Raw genomic sequence first — 13,764 nt, forward strand, 5'->3', positions numbered from 1 at the left:
TCTGGATAGTTTGGAGCCAAAAAAGTAGGTTAAGGGTTTGGAAATTAGGGTAAGCATGTTTGCTAGGATTAGATATAAAGGATTGAGATACATGAGGGGAGAATATTGAAATCTGTTTTAGTGGCAAATGACCAAATTGAAGCTAGCTATCATAAACTAACCACCTAACATTGCCAAGCATACAAAAGCCTCACTACCATCCCTTAAACACACCACAGGCAGACTATACAAAAAAAATGCACAGCATGAATAAGTCTTCCGCACCAAGCCTCGATGAGATACTTATCAATCTGCAGCAAAACAGTAGCAGGAAAAAGCTCCCAGCCCCACGCAACCCACCTTAGTAATATGCCCTTCAAATCTACCAACGGATTCACCACCATGTATTTTACATAAGTGGTTTTGAACGACGCATAAACTTCCAATAACATCTGCTACAAATTGAAACATAATTGGCAAGTAACTTGTTAAAGAGTTCATTGAAGAATGTAAAAAGAGTGGAGACAATTTCACAAATAAATTTATCTCTCATGTCATGTCAGATAGACTATAGACTTCAAACAATTTGAATGATGAAAAGTAAAATTTAAAATGTTTTGGAAGCATGACAGAGTTATAAATATAAAGTAAACCTACTTAAATGTGATTGAAACATACTGCTACACTCACTATTACTCATACTTGCTTCTTTCATGGTTAGAATCAAAGGAGTCTGTTTGGGTGGAGTGTGAAGAGGAGATGGTGAGATGCTTGGTTTCCTATGGATGGGGCGGAGAGGGTTGGCGGTGGTGACGATGATAAGAGGAAGAAGAAGAAAGGCGTGCTTGTTTTGGGAAAGAGAAAACGCGTGTGTTGTGTTTTGTTATCAGCAGCTGTTTTGTTTTCCTATGCGCGTGTATCAATTTTCAAGGAATGAGATTTGATCAATGGCTCATGTGCTAACCTCCCCTAATTACAATGATCTAACGGTCTGGATAGTTTGGAGCCAAAAAAGTAGGTTAAGGGTTTGGAAATTAGGGTAAGCATGTTTGCTAGGATTAGATATAAAGGATTGAGATACATGAGGGGAGAATATTGAAATCTGTTTTAGTGGCAAATGACCAAATTGAAGCTAGCTATCATAAACTAACCACCTAACATTGCCAAGCATACAAAAGCCTCACTACCATCCCTTAAACACACCACAGGCAGACTATACAAAAAAAATGCACAGCATGAATAAGTCTTCCGCACCAAGCCTCGATGAGATACTTATCAATCTGCAGCAAAACAGTAGCAGGAAAAAGCTCCCAGCCCCACGCAACCCACCTTAGTAATATGCCCTTCAAATCTACCAACGGATTCACCACCATGTATTTTACATAAGTGGTTTTGAACGACGCATAAACTTCCAATAACATCTGCTACAAATTGAAACATAATTGGCAAGTAACTTGTTAAAGAGTTCATTGAAGAATGTAAAAAGAGTGGAGACAATTTCACAAATAAATTTATCTCTCATGTCATGTCAGATAGACTATAGACTTCAAACAATTTGAATGATGAAAAGTAAAATTTAAAATGTTTTGGAAGCATGACAGAGTTATAAATATAAAGTAAACCTACTTAAATGTGATTGAAACATACTGCTACACTCACTATTACTCATACTTGCTTCTTTCATGGTTAGAATCAAAGGAGTCTGTTTGGGTGGAGTGTGAAGAGGAGATGGTGAGATGCTTGGTTTCCTATGGATGGGGCGGAGAGGGTTGGCGGTGGTGACGATGATAAGAGGAAGAAGAAGAAAGGCGTGCTTGTTTTGGGAAAGAGAAAACGCGTGTGTTGTGTTTTGTTATCAGCAGCTGTTTTGTTTTCCTATGCGCGTGTATCAATTTTCAAGGAATGAGATTTGATCAATGGCTCATGTGCTAACCTCCCCTAATTACAATGATCTAACGGTCTGGATAGTTTGGAGCCAAAAAAGTAGGTTAAGGGTTTGGAAATTAGGGTAAGCATGTTTGCTAGGATTAGATATAAAGGATTGAGATACATGAGGGGAGAATATTGAAATCTGTTTTAGTGGCAAATGACCAAATTGAAGCTAGCTATCATAAACTAACCACCTAACATTGCCAAGCATACAAAAGCCTCACTACCATCCCTTAAACACACCACAGGCAGACTATACAAAAAAAATGCACAGCATGAATAAGTCTTCCGCACCAAGCCTCGATGAGATACTTATCAATCTGCAGCAAAACAGTAGCAGGAAAAAGCTCCCAGCCCCACGCAACCCACCTTAGTAATATGCCCTTCAAATCTACCAACGGATTCACCACCATGTATTTTACATAAGTGGTTTTGAACGACGCATAAACTTCCAATAACATCTGCTACAAATTGAAACATAATTGGCAAGTAACTTGTTAAAGAGTTCATTGAAGAATGTAAAAAGAGTGGAGACAATTTCACAAATAAATTTATCTCTCATGTCATGTCAGATAGACTATAGACTTCAAACAATTTGAATGATGAAAAGTAAAATTTAAAATGTTTTGGAAGCATGACAGAGTTATAAATATAAAGTAAACCTACTTAAATGTGATTGAAACATACTGCTACACTCACTATTACTCATACTTGCTTCTTTCATGGTTAGAATCAAAGGAGTCTGTTTGGGTGGAGTGTGAAGAGGAGATGGTGAGATGCTTGGTTTCCTATGGATGGCGCGGAGAGGGTTGGCGGTGGTGACGATGATAAGAGGAAGAAGAAGAAAGGCGTGCTTGTTTTGGGAAAGAGAAAACGCGTGTGTTGTGTTTTGTTATCAGCAGCTGTTTTGTTTTCCTATGCGCGTGTATCAATTTTCAAGGAATGAGATTTGATCAATGGCTCATGTGCTAACCTCCCCTAATTACAATGATCTAACGGTCTGGATAGTTTGGAGCCAAAAAAGTAGGTTAAGGGTTTGGAAATTAGGGTAAGCATGTTTGCTAGGATTAGATATAAAGGATTGAGATACATGAGGGGAGAATATTGAAATCTGTTTTAGTGGCAAATGACCAAATTGAAGCTAGCTATCATAAACTAACCACCTAACATTGCCAAGCATACAAAAGCCTCACTACCATCCCTTAAACACACCACAGGCAGACTATACAAAAAAAATGCACAGCATGAATAAGTCTTCCGCACCAAGCCTCGATGAGATACTTATCAATCTGCAGCAAAACAGTAGCAGGAAAAAGCTCCCAGCCCCACGCAACCCACCTTAGTAATATGCCCTTCAAATCTACCAACGGATTCACCACCATGTATTTTACATAAGTGGTTTTGAACGACGCATAAACTTCCAATAACATCTGCTACAAATTGAAACATAATTGGCAAGTAACTTGTTAAAGAGTTCATTGAAGAATGTAAAAAGAGTGGAGACAATTTCACAAATAAATTTATCTCTCATGTCATGTCAGATAGACTATAGACTTCAAACAATTTGAATGATGAAAAGTAAAATTTAAAATGTTTTGGAAGCATGACAGAGTTATAAATATAAAGTAAACCTACTTAAATGTGATTGAAACATACTGCTACACTCACTATTACTCATACTTGCTTCTTTCATGGTTAGAATCAAAGGAGTCTGTTTGGGTGGAGTGTGAAGAGGAGATGGTGAGATGCTTGGTTTCCTATGGATGGGGCGGAGAGGGTTGGCGGTGGTGACGATGATAAGAGGAAGAAGAAGAAAGGCGTGCTTGTTTTGGGAAAGAGAAAACGCGTGTGTTGTGTTTTGTTATCAGCAGCTGTTTTGTTTTCCTATGCGCGTGTATCAATTTTCAAGGAATGAGATTTGATCAATGGCTCATGTGCTAACCTCCCCTAATTACAATGATCTAACGGTCTGGATAGTTTGGAGCCAAAAAAGTAGGTTAAGGGTTTGGAAATTAGGGTAAGCATGTTTGCTAGGATTAGATATAAAGGATTGAGATACATGAGGGGAGAATATTGAAATCTGTTTTAGTGGCAAATGACCAAATTGAAGCTAGCTATCATAAACTAACCACCTAACATTGCCAAGCATACAAAAGCCTCACTACCATCCCTTAAACACACCACAGGCAGACTATACAAAAAAAATGCACAGCATGAATAAGTCTTCCGCACCAAGCCTCGATGAGATACTTATCAATCTGCAGCAAAACAGTAGCAGGAAAAAGCTCCCAGCCCCACGCAACCCACCTTAGTAATATGCCCTTCAAATCTACCAACGGATTCACCACCATGTATTTTACATAAGTGGTTTTGAACGACGCATAAACTTCCAATAACATCTGCTACAAATTGAAACATAATTGGCAAGTAACTTGTTAAAGAGTTCATTGAAGAATGTAAAAAGAGTGGAGACAATTTCACAAATAAATTTATCTCTCATGTCATGTCAGATAGACTATAGACTTCAAACAATTTGAATGATGAAAAGTAAAATTTAAAATGTTTTGGAAGCATGACAGAGTTATAAATATAAAGTAAACCTACTTAAATGTGATTGAAACATACTGCTACACTCACTATTACTCATACTTGCTTCTTTCATGGTTAGAATCAAAGGAGTATGTTTGGGTGGAGTGTGAAGAGGAGATGGTGAGATGCTTGGTTTCCTATGGATGGGGCGGAGAGGGTTGGCGGTGGTGACGATGATAAGAGGAAGAAGAAGAAAGGCGTGCTTGTTTTGGGAAAGAGAAAACGCGTGTGTTGTGTTTTGTTATCAGCAGCTGTTTTGTTTTCCTATGCGCGTGTATCAATTTTCAAGGAATGAGATTTGATCAATGGCTCATGTGCTAACCTCCCCTAATTACAATGATCTAACGGTCTGGATAGTTTGGAGCCAAAAAAGTAGGTTAAGGGTTTGGAAATTAGGGTAAGCATGTTTGCTAGGATTAGATATAAAGGATTGAGATACATGAGGGGAGAATATTGAAATCTGTTTTAGTGGCAAATGACCAAATTGAAGCTAGCTATCATAAACTAACCACCTAACATTGCCAAGCATACAAAAGCCTCACTACCATCCCTTAAACACACCACAGGCAGACTATACAAAAAAAATGCACAGCATGAATAAGTCTTCCGCACCAAGCCTCGATGAGATACTTATCAATCTGCAGCAAAACAGTAGCAGGAAAAAGCTCCCAGCCCCACCCAACCCACCTTAGTAATATGCCCTTCAAATCTACCAACGGATTCACCACCATGTATTTTACATAAGTGGTTTTGAACGACGCATAAACTTCCAATAACATCTGCTACAAATTGAAACATAATTGGCAAGTAACTTGTTAAAGAGTTCATTGAAGAATTTAAAAGAGTGGAGACAATTTCACAAATAAATTTATCTCTCATGTCATGTCAGATAGACTATAGACTTCAAACAATTTGAATGATGAAAAGTAAAATTTAAAATGTTTTGGAAGCATGACAGAGTTATAAATATAAAGTAAACCTACTTAAATGTGATTGAAACATACTGCTACACTCACTATTACTCATACTTGCTTCTTTCATGGTTAGAATCAAAGGAGTCTGTTTGGGTGGAGTGTGAAGAGGAGATGGTGAGATGCTTGGTTTCCTATGGATGGGGCGGAGAGGGTTGGCGGTGGTGACGATGATAAGAGGAAGAAGAAGAAAGGCGTGCTTGTTTTGGGAAAGAGAAAACGCGTGTGTTGTGTTTTGTTATCAGCAGCTGTTTTGTTTTCCTATGCGCGTGTATCAATTTTCAAGGAATGAGATTTGATCAATGGCTCATGTGCTAACCTCCCCTAATTACAATGATCTAACGGTCTGGATAGTTTGGAGCCAAAAAAGTAGGTTAAGGGTTTGGAAATTAGGGTAAGCATGTTTGCTAGGATTAGATATAAAGGATTGAGATACATGAGGGGAGAATATTGAAATCTGTTTTAGTGGCAAATGACCAAATTGAAGCTAGCTATCATAAACTAACCACCTAACATTGCCAAGCATACAAAAGCCTCACTACCATCCCTTAAACACACCACAGGCAGACTATACAAAAAAAATGCACAGCATGAATAAGTCTTCCGCACCAAGCCTCGATGAGATACTTATCAATCTGCAGCAAAACAGTAGCAGGAAAAAGCTCCCAGCCCCACGCAACCCACCTTAGTAATATGCCCTTCAAATCTACCAACGGATTCACCACCATGTATTTTACATAAGTGGTTTTGAACGACGCATAAACTTCCAATAACATCTGCTACAAATTGAAACATAATTGGCAAGTAACTTGTTAAAGAGTTCATTGAAGAATGTAAAAAGAGTGGAGACAATTTCACAAATAAATTTATCTCTCATGTCATGTCAGATAGACTATAGACTTCAAACAATTTGAATGATGAAAAGTAAAATTTAAAATGTTTTGGAAGCATGACAGAGTTATAAATATAAAGTAAACCTACTTAAATGTGATTGAAACATACTGCTACACTCACTATTACTCATACTTGCTTCTTTCATGGTTAGAATCAAAGGAGTCTGTTTGGGTGGAGTGTGAAGAGGAGATGGTGAGATGCTTGGTTTCCTATGGATGGGGCGGAGAGGGTTGGCGGTGGTGACGATGATAAGAGGAAGAAGAAGAAAGGCGTGCTTGTTTTGGGAAAGAGAAAACGCGTGTGTTGTGTTTTGTTATCAGCAGCTGTTTTGTTTTCCTATGCGCGTGTATCAATTTTCAAGGAATGAGATTTGATCAATGGCTCATGTGCTAACCTCCCCTAATTACAATGATCTAACGGTCTGGATAGTTTGGAGCCAAAAAAGTAGGTTAAGGGTTTGGAAATTAGGGTAAGCATGTTTGCTAGGATTAGATATAAAGGATTGAGATACATGAGGGGAGAATATTGAAATCTGTTTTAGTGGCAAATGACCAAATTGAAGCTATCTATCATAAACTAACCACCTAACATTGCCAAGCATACAAAAGCCTCACTACCATCCCTTAAACACACCACAGGCAGACTATACAAAAAAAATGCACAGCATGAATAAGTCTTCCGCACCAAGCCTCGATGAGATACTTATCAATCTGCAGCAAAACAGTAGCAGGAAAAAGCTCCCAGCCCCACGCAACCCACCTTAGTAATATGCCCTTCAAATCTACCAACGGATTCACCACCATGTATTTTACATAAGTGGTTTTGAACGACGCATAAACTTCCAATAACATCTGCTACAAATTGAAACATAATTGGCAAGTAACTTGTTAAAGAGTTCATTGAAGAATGTAAAAAGAGTGGAGACAATTTCACAAATAAATTTATCTCTCATGTCATGTCAGATAGACTATAGACTTCAAACAATTTGAATGATGAAAAGTAAAATTTAAAATGTTTTGGAAGCATGACAGAGTTATAAATATAAAGTAAACCTACTTAAATGTGATTGAAACATACTGCTACACTCACTATTACTCATACTTGCTTCTTTCATGGTTAGAATCAAAGGAGTCTGTTTGGGTGGAGTGTGAAGAGGAGATGGTGAGATGCTTGGTTTCCTATGGATGGGGCGGAGAGGGTTGGCGGTGGTGACGATGATAAGAGGAAGAAGAAGAAAGGCGTGCTTGTTTTGGGAAAGAGAAAACGCGTGTGTTGTGTTTTGTTATCAGCAGCTGTTTTGTTTTCCTATGCGCGTGTATCAATTTTCAAGGAATGAGATTTGATCAATGGCTCATGTGCTAACCTCCCCTAATTACAATGATCTAACGGTCTGGATAGTTTGGAGCCAAAAAAGTAGGTTAAGGGTTTGGAAATTAGGGTAAGCATGTTTGCTAGGATTAGATATAAAGGATTGAGATACATGAGGGGAGAATATTGAAATCTGTTTTAGTGGCAAATGACCAAATTGAAGCTAGCTATCATAAACTAACCACCTAACATTGCCAAGCATACAAAAGCCTCACTACCATCCCTTAAACACACCACAGGCAGACTATACAAAAAAAATGCACAGCATGAATAAGTCTTCCGCACCAAGCCTCGATGAGATACTTATCAATCTGCAGCAAAACAGTAGCAGGAAAAAGCTCCCAGCCCCACGCAACCCACCTTAGTAATATGCCCTTCAAATCTACCAACGGATTCACCACCATGTATTTTACATAAGTGGTTTTGAACGACGCATAAACTTCCAATAACATCTGCTACAAATTGAAACATAATTGGCAAGTAACTTGTTAAAGAGTTCATTGAAGAATGTAAAAAGAGTGGAGACAATTTCACAAATAAATTTATCTCTCATGTCATGTCAGATAGACTATAGACTTCAAACAATTTGAATGATGAAAAGTAAAATTTAAAATGTTTTGGAAGCATGACAGAGTTATAAATATAAAGTAAACCTACTTAAATGTGATTGAAACATACTGCTACACTCACTATTACTCATACTTGCTTCTTTCATGGTTAGAATCAAAGGAGTCTGTTTGGGTGGAGTGTGAAGAGGAGATGGTGAGATGCTTGGTTTCCTATGGATGGGGCGGAGAGGGTTGGCGGTGGTGACGATGATAAGAGGAAGAAGAAGAAAGGCGTGCTTGTTTTGGGAAAGAGAAAACGCGTGTGTTGTGTTTTGTTATCAGCAGCTGTTTTGTTTTCCTATGCGCGTGTATCAATTTTCAAGGAATGAGATTTGATCAATGGCTCATGTGCTAACCTCCCCTAATTACAATGATCTAACGGTCTGGATAGTTTGGAGCCAAAAAAGTAGGTTAAGGGTTTGGAAATTAGGGTAAGCATGTTTGCTAGGATTAGATATAAAGGATTGAGATACATGAGGGGAGAATATTGAAATCTGTTTTAGTGGCAAATGACCAAATTGAAGCTAGCTATCATAAACTAACCACCTAACATTGCCAAGCATACAAAAGCCTCACTACCATCCCTTAAACACACCACAGGCAGACTATACAAAAAAAATGCACAGCATGAATAAGTCTTCCGCACCAAGCCTCGATGAGATACTTATCAATCTGCAGCAAAACAGTAGCAGGAAAAAGCTCCCAGCCCCACGCAACCCACCTTAGTAATATGCCCTTCAAATCTACCAACGGATTCACCACCATGTATTTTACATAAGTGGTTTTGAACGACGCATAAACTTCCAATAACATCTGCTACAAATTGAAACATAATTGGCAAGTAACTTGTTAAAGAGTTCATTGAAGAATGTAAAAAGAGTGGAGACAATTTCACAAATAAATTTATCTCTCATGTCATGTCAGATAGACTATAGACTTCAAACAATTTGAATGATGAAAAGTAAAATTTAAAATGTTTTGGAAGCATGACAGAGTTATAAATATAAAGTAAACCTACTTAAATGTGATTGAAACATACTGCTACACTCACTATTACTCATACTTGCTTCTTTCATGGTTAGAATCAAAGGAGTCTGTTTGGGTGGAGTGTGAAGAGGAGATGGTGAGATGCTTGGTTTCCTATGGATGGGGCGGAGAGGGTTGGCGGTGGTGACGATGATAAGAGGAAGAAGAAGAAAGGCGTGCTTGTTTTGGGAAAGAGAAAACGCGTGTGTTGTGTTTTGTTATCAGCAGCTGTTTTGTTTTCCTATGCGCGTGTATCAATTTTCAAGGAATGAGATTTGATCAATGGCTCATGTGCTAACCTCCCCTAATTACAATGATCTAACGGTCTGGATAGTTTGGAGCCAAAAAAGTAGGTTAAGGGTTTGGAAATTAGGGTAAGCATGTTTGCTAGGATTAGATATAAAGGATTGAGATACATGAGGGGAGAATATTGAAATCTGTTTTAGTGGCAAATGACCAAATTGAAGCTAGCTATCATAAACTAACCACCTAACATTGCCAAGCATACAAAAGCCTCACTACCATCCCTTAAACACACCACAGGCAGACTATACAAAAAAAATGCACAGCATGAATAAGTCTTCCGCACCAAGCCTCGATGAGATACTTATCAATCTGCAGCAAAACAGTAGCAGGAAAAAGCTCCCAGCCCCACGCAACCCACCTTAGTAATATGCCCTTCAAATCTACCAACGGATTCACCACCATGTATTTTACATAAGTGGTTTTGAACGACGCATAAACTTCCAATAACATCTGCTACAAATTGAAACATAATTGGCAAGTAACTTGTTAAAGAGTTCATTGAAGAATGTAAAAAGAGTGGAGACAATTTCACAAATAAATTTATCTCTCATGTCATGTCAGATAGACTATAGACTTCAAACAATTTGAATGATGAAAAGTAAAATTTAAAATGTTTTGGAAGCATGACAGAGTTATAAATATAAAGTAAACCTACTTAAATGTGATTGAAACATACTGCTACACTCACTATTACTCATACTTGCTTCTTTCATGGTTAGAATCAAAGGAGTCTGTTTGGGTGGAGTGTGAAGAGGAGATGGTGAGATGCTTGGTTTCCTATGGATGGGGCGGAGAGGGTTGGCGGTGGTGACGATGATAAGAGGAAGAAGAAGAAAGGCGTGCTTGTTTTGGGAAAGAGAAAACGCGTGTGTTGTGTTTTGTTATCAGCAGCTGTTTTGTTTTCCTATGCGCGTGTATCAATTTTCAAGGAATGAGATTTGATCAATGGCTCATGTGCTAACCTCCCCTAATTACAATGATCTAACGGTCTGGATAGTTTGGAGCCAAAAAAGTAGGTTAAGGGTTTGGAAATTAGGGTAAGCATGTTTGCTAGGATTAGATATAAAGGATTGAGATACATGAGGGGAGAATATTGAAATCTGTTTTAGTGGCAAATGACCAAATTGAAGCTAGCTATCATAAACTAACCACCTAACATTGCCAAGCATACAAAAGCCTCACTACCATCCCTTAAACACACCACAGGCAGACTATACAAAAAAAATGCACAGCATGAATAAGTCTTCCGCACCAAGCCTCGATGAGATACTTATCAATCTGCAGCAAAACAGTAGCAGGAAAAAGCTCCCAGCCCCACGCAACCCACCTTAGTAATATGCCCTTCAAATCTACCAACGGATTCACCACCATGTATTTTACATAAGTGGTTTTGAACGACGCATAAACTTCCAATAACATCTGCTACAAATTGAAACATAATTGGCAAGTAACTTGTTAAAGAGTTCATTGAAGAATGTAAAAAGAGTGGAGACAATTTCACAAATAAATTTATCTCTCATGTCATGTCAGATAGACTATAGACTTCAAACAATTTGAATGATGAAAAGTAAAATTTAAAATGTTTTGGAAGCATGACAGAGTTATAAATATAAAGTAAACCTACTTAAATGTGATTGAAACATACTGCTACACTCACTATTACTCATACTTGCTTCTTTCATGGTTAGAATCAAAGGAGTCTGTTTGGGTGGAGTGTGAAGAGGAGATGGTGAGATGCTTGGTTTCCTATGGATGGGGCGGAGAGGGTTGGCGGTGGTGACGATGATAAGAGGAAGAAGAAGAAAGGCGTGCTTGTTTTGGGAAAGAGAAAACGCGTGTGTTGTGTTTTGTTATCAGCAGCTGTTTTGTTTTCCTATGCGCGTGTATCAATTTTCAAGGAATGAGATTTGATCAATGGCTCATGTGCTAACCTCCCCTAATTACAATGATCTAACGGTCTGGATAGTTTGGAGCCAAAAAAGTAGGTTAAGGGTTTGGAAATTAGGGTAAGCATGTTTGCTAGGATTAGATATAAAGGATTGAGATACATGAGGGGAGAATATTGAAATCTGTTTTAGTGGCAAATGACCAAATTGAAGCTAGCTATCATAAACTAACCACCTAACATTGCCAAGCATACAAAAGCCTCACTACCATCCCTTAAACACACCACAGGCAGACTATACAAAAAAAATGCACAGCATGAATAAGTCTTACGCACCAAGCCTCGATGAGATACTTATCAATCTGCAGCAAAACAGTAGCAGGAAAAAGCTCCCAGCCCCACACAACCCACCTTAGTAATATGCCGTTCAAATCTACCAACGGATTCACCACCATGTATCTTACATAAGTGGTTTTGAACGACGCATAAACTTCCAATAACATCTGCTACAAATTGAAACATAATTGGCAAGTAACTTGTTAAAGAGTTCATTGAAGAATGTAAAAAGAGTGGAGACAATTTCACAAATAAATTTATCTCTCATGTCATGTCAGATAGACTATAGACTTCAAACAATTTGAATGATGAAAAGTAAAATTTAAAATGTTTAGGAAGCATGACAGAGTTATAAATATAAAGTAAACCTACTTAAATGTGATTGAAACATACTGCTACACTCACTATTACTCATACTTGCTTCTTTCATGGTTAGAATCAAAGGAGTCTGTTTGGGTGGAGTGTGAAGAGGAGATGGTGAGATGCTTGGTTTCCTATGGATGGGGCGGAGAGGGTTGGCGGTGGTGACGATGATAAGAGGAAGAAGAAGAAAGGCGTGCTTGTTTTGGGAAAGAGAAAACGCGTGTGTTGTGTTTTGTTATCAGCAGCTGTTTTGTTTTCCTATGCGCGTGTATCAATTTTCAAGGAATGAGATTTGATCAATGGCTCATGTGCTAACCTCCCCTAATTAAAATGATCTAACGGTCTGGATAGTTTGGAGCCAAAAAAGTAGGTTAAGGGTTTGGAAATTAGGGTAAGCATGTTTGCTAGGATTAGATATAAAGGATTGAGATACATGAGGGGAGAATATTGAAATCTGTTTTAGTGGCAAATGACCAAATTGAAGCTAGCTGTCATAAACTAACCACCTAACATTGCCAAGCATACAAAAGCCTCACTACCATCCCTTAAACACACCACAGGCAGACTATACAAAAAAAATGCACAGCATGAATAAGTCTTACGCACCAAGCCTCGATGAGATACTTATCAATCTGCAGCAAAACAGTAGCAGGAAAAAGCTCCCAGCCCCACGCAACCCACCTTAGTAATATGCCCTTCAAATCTACCAACGGATTCACCACCATGTATCTTACATAAGTGGTTTTGAACGACGCATAAACTTCCAATAACATCTGCTACAAATTGAAACATAATTGGCAAGTAACTTGTTAAAGAGTTCATTGAAGAATGTAAAAAGAGTGGAGACAATTTCACAAATAAATTTATCTCTCATGTCATGTCAGATAGACTATAGACTTCAAACAATTTGAATGATGAAAAGTAAAATTTAAAATGTTTAGGAAGCATGACAGAGTTATAAATATAAAGTAAACCTACTTAAATGTGATTGAAACATACTGCTACACTCACTATTACTCATACTTGCTTCTTTCATGGTTAGAATCAAAGGAGTCTGTTTGGGTGGAGTGTGAAGAGGAGATGGTGAGATGCTTGGTTTCCTATGGATGGGGCGGAGAGGGTTGGCGGTGGTGACGATGATAAGAGGAAGAAGAAGAAAGGCGTGCTTGTTTTGGGAAAGAGAAAACGCGTGTGTTGTGTTTTGTTATCAGCAGCTGTTTTGTTTTCCTATGCGCGTGTATCAATTTTCAAGGAATGAGATTTGATCAATGGCTCATGTGCTAACCTCCCCTAATTACAATGATCTAATGGTCTGGATAGTTTGGAGCCAAAAAAGTAGGTTAAGGGTTTGGAAATTAGGGTAAGCATGTTTGCTAGGATTAGATATAAAGGATTGAGATACATGAGGGGAGAATATTGAAATCTGTTTTAGTGGCAAATGACCAAATTGAAGCTAGCTATCATAAACTAACCACCTAACATTGCCAAGCATACAAAAGCCTCACTACCA

General features: G+C 38.2%; 1 long non-coding RNA gene across 1 annotated transcript; it reads right to left on the minus strand.

The window, feature by feature from the left end:
• Nucleotides 1-78: 78 nt before the first annotated feature.
• LOC120580208 (uncharacterized) lies at nucleotides 79-4,582 on the minus strand. The gene is made up of 2 exons (XR_005645910.1): nucleotides 4,513-4,582; nucleotides 79-4,307 (listed from the first exon to the last, which is right to left on the minus strand). It is a non-coding gene; the product is annotated as an uncharacterized lncRNA (long non-coding RNA).
• Between the last annotated feature and the right edge of the window lie 9,182 nt (nucleotides 4,583-13,764).

This window comes from Medicago truncatula, chromosome 4 (genome assembly GCF_003473485.1).
Source record: "Medicago truncatula cultivar Jemalong A17 chromosome 4, MtrunA17r5.0-ANR, whole genome shotgun sequence".
NCBI classification, from domain to species: Eukaryota; Viridiplantae; Streptophyta; class Magnoliopsida; order Fabales; family Fabaceae; genus Medicago; species Medicago truncatula.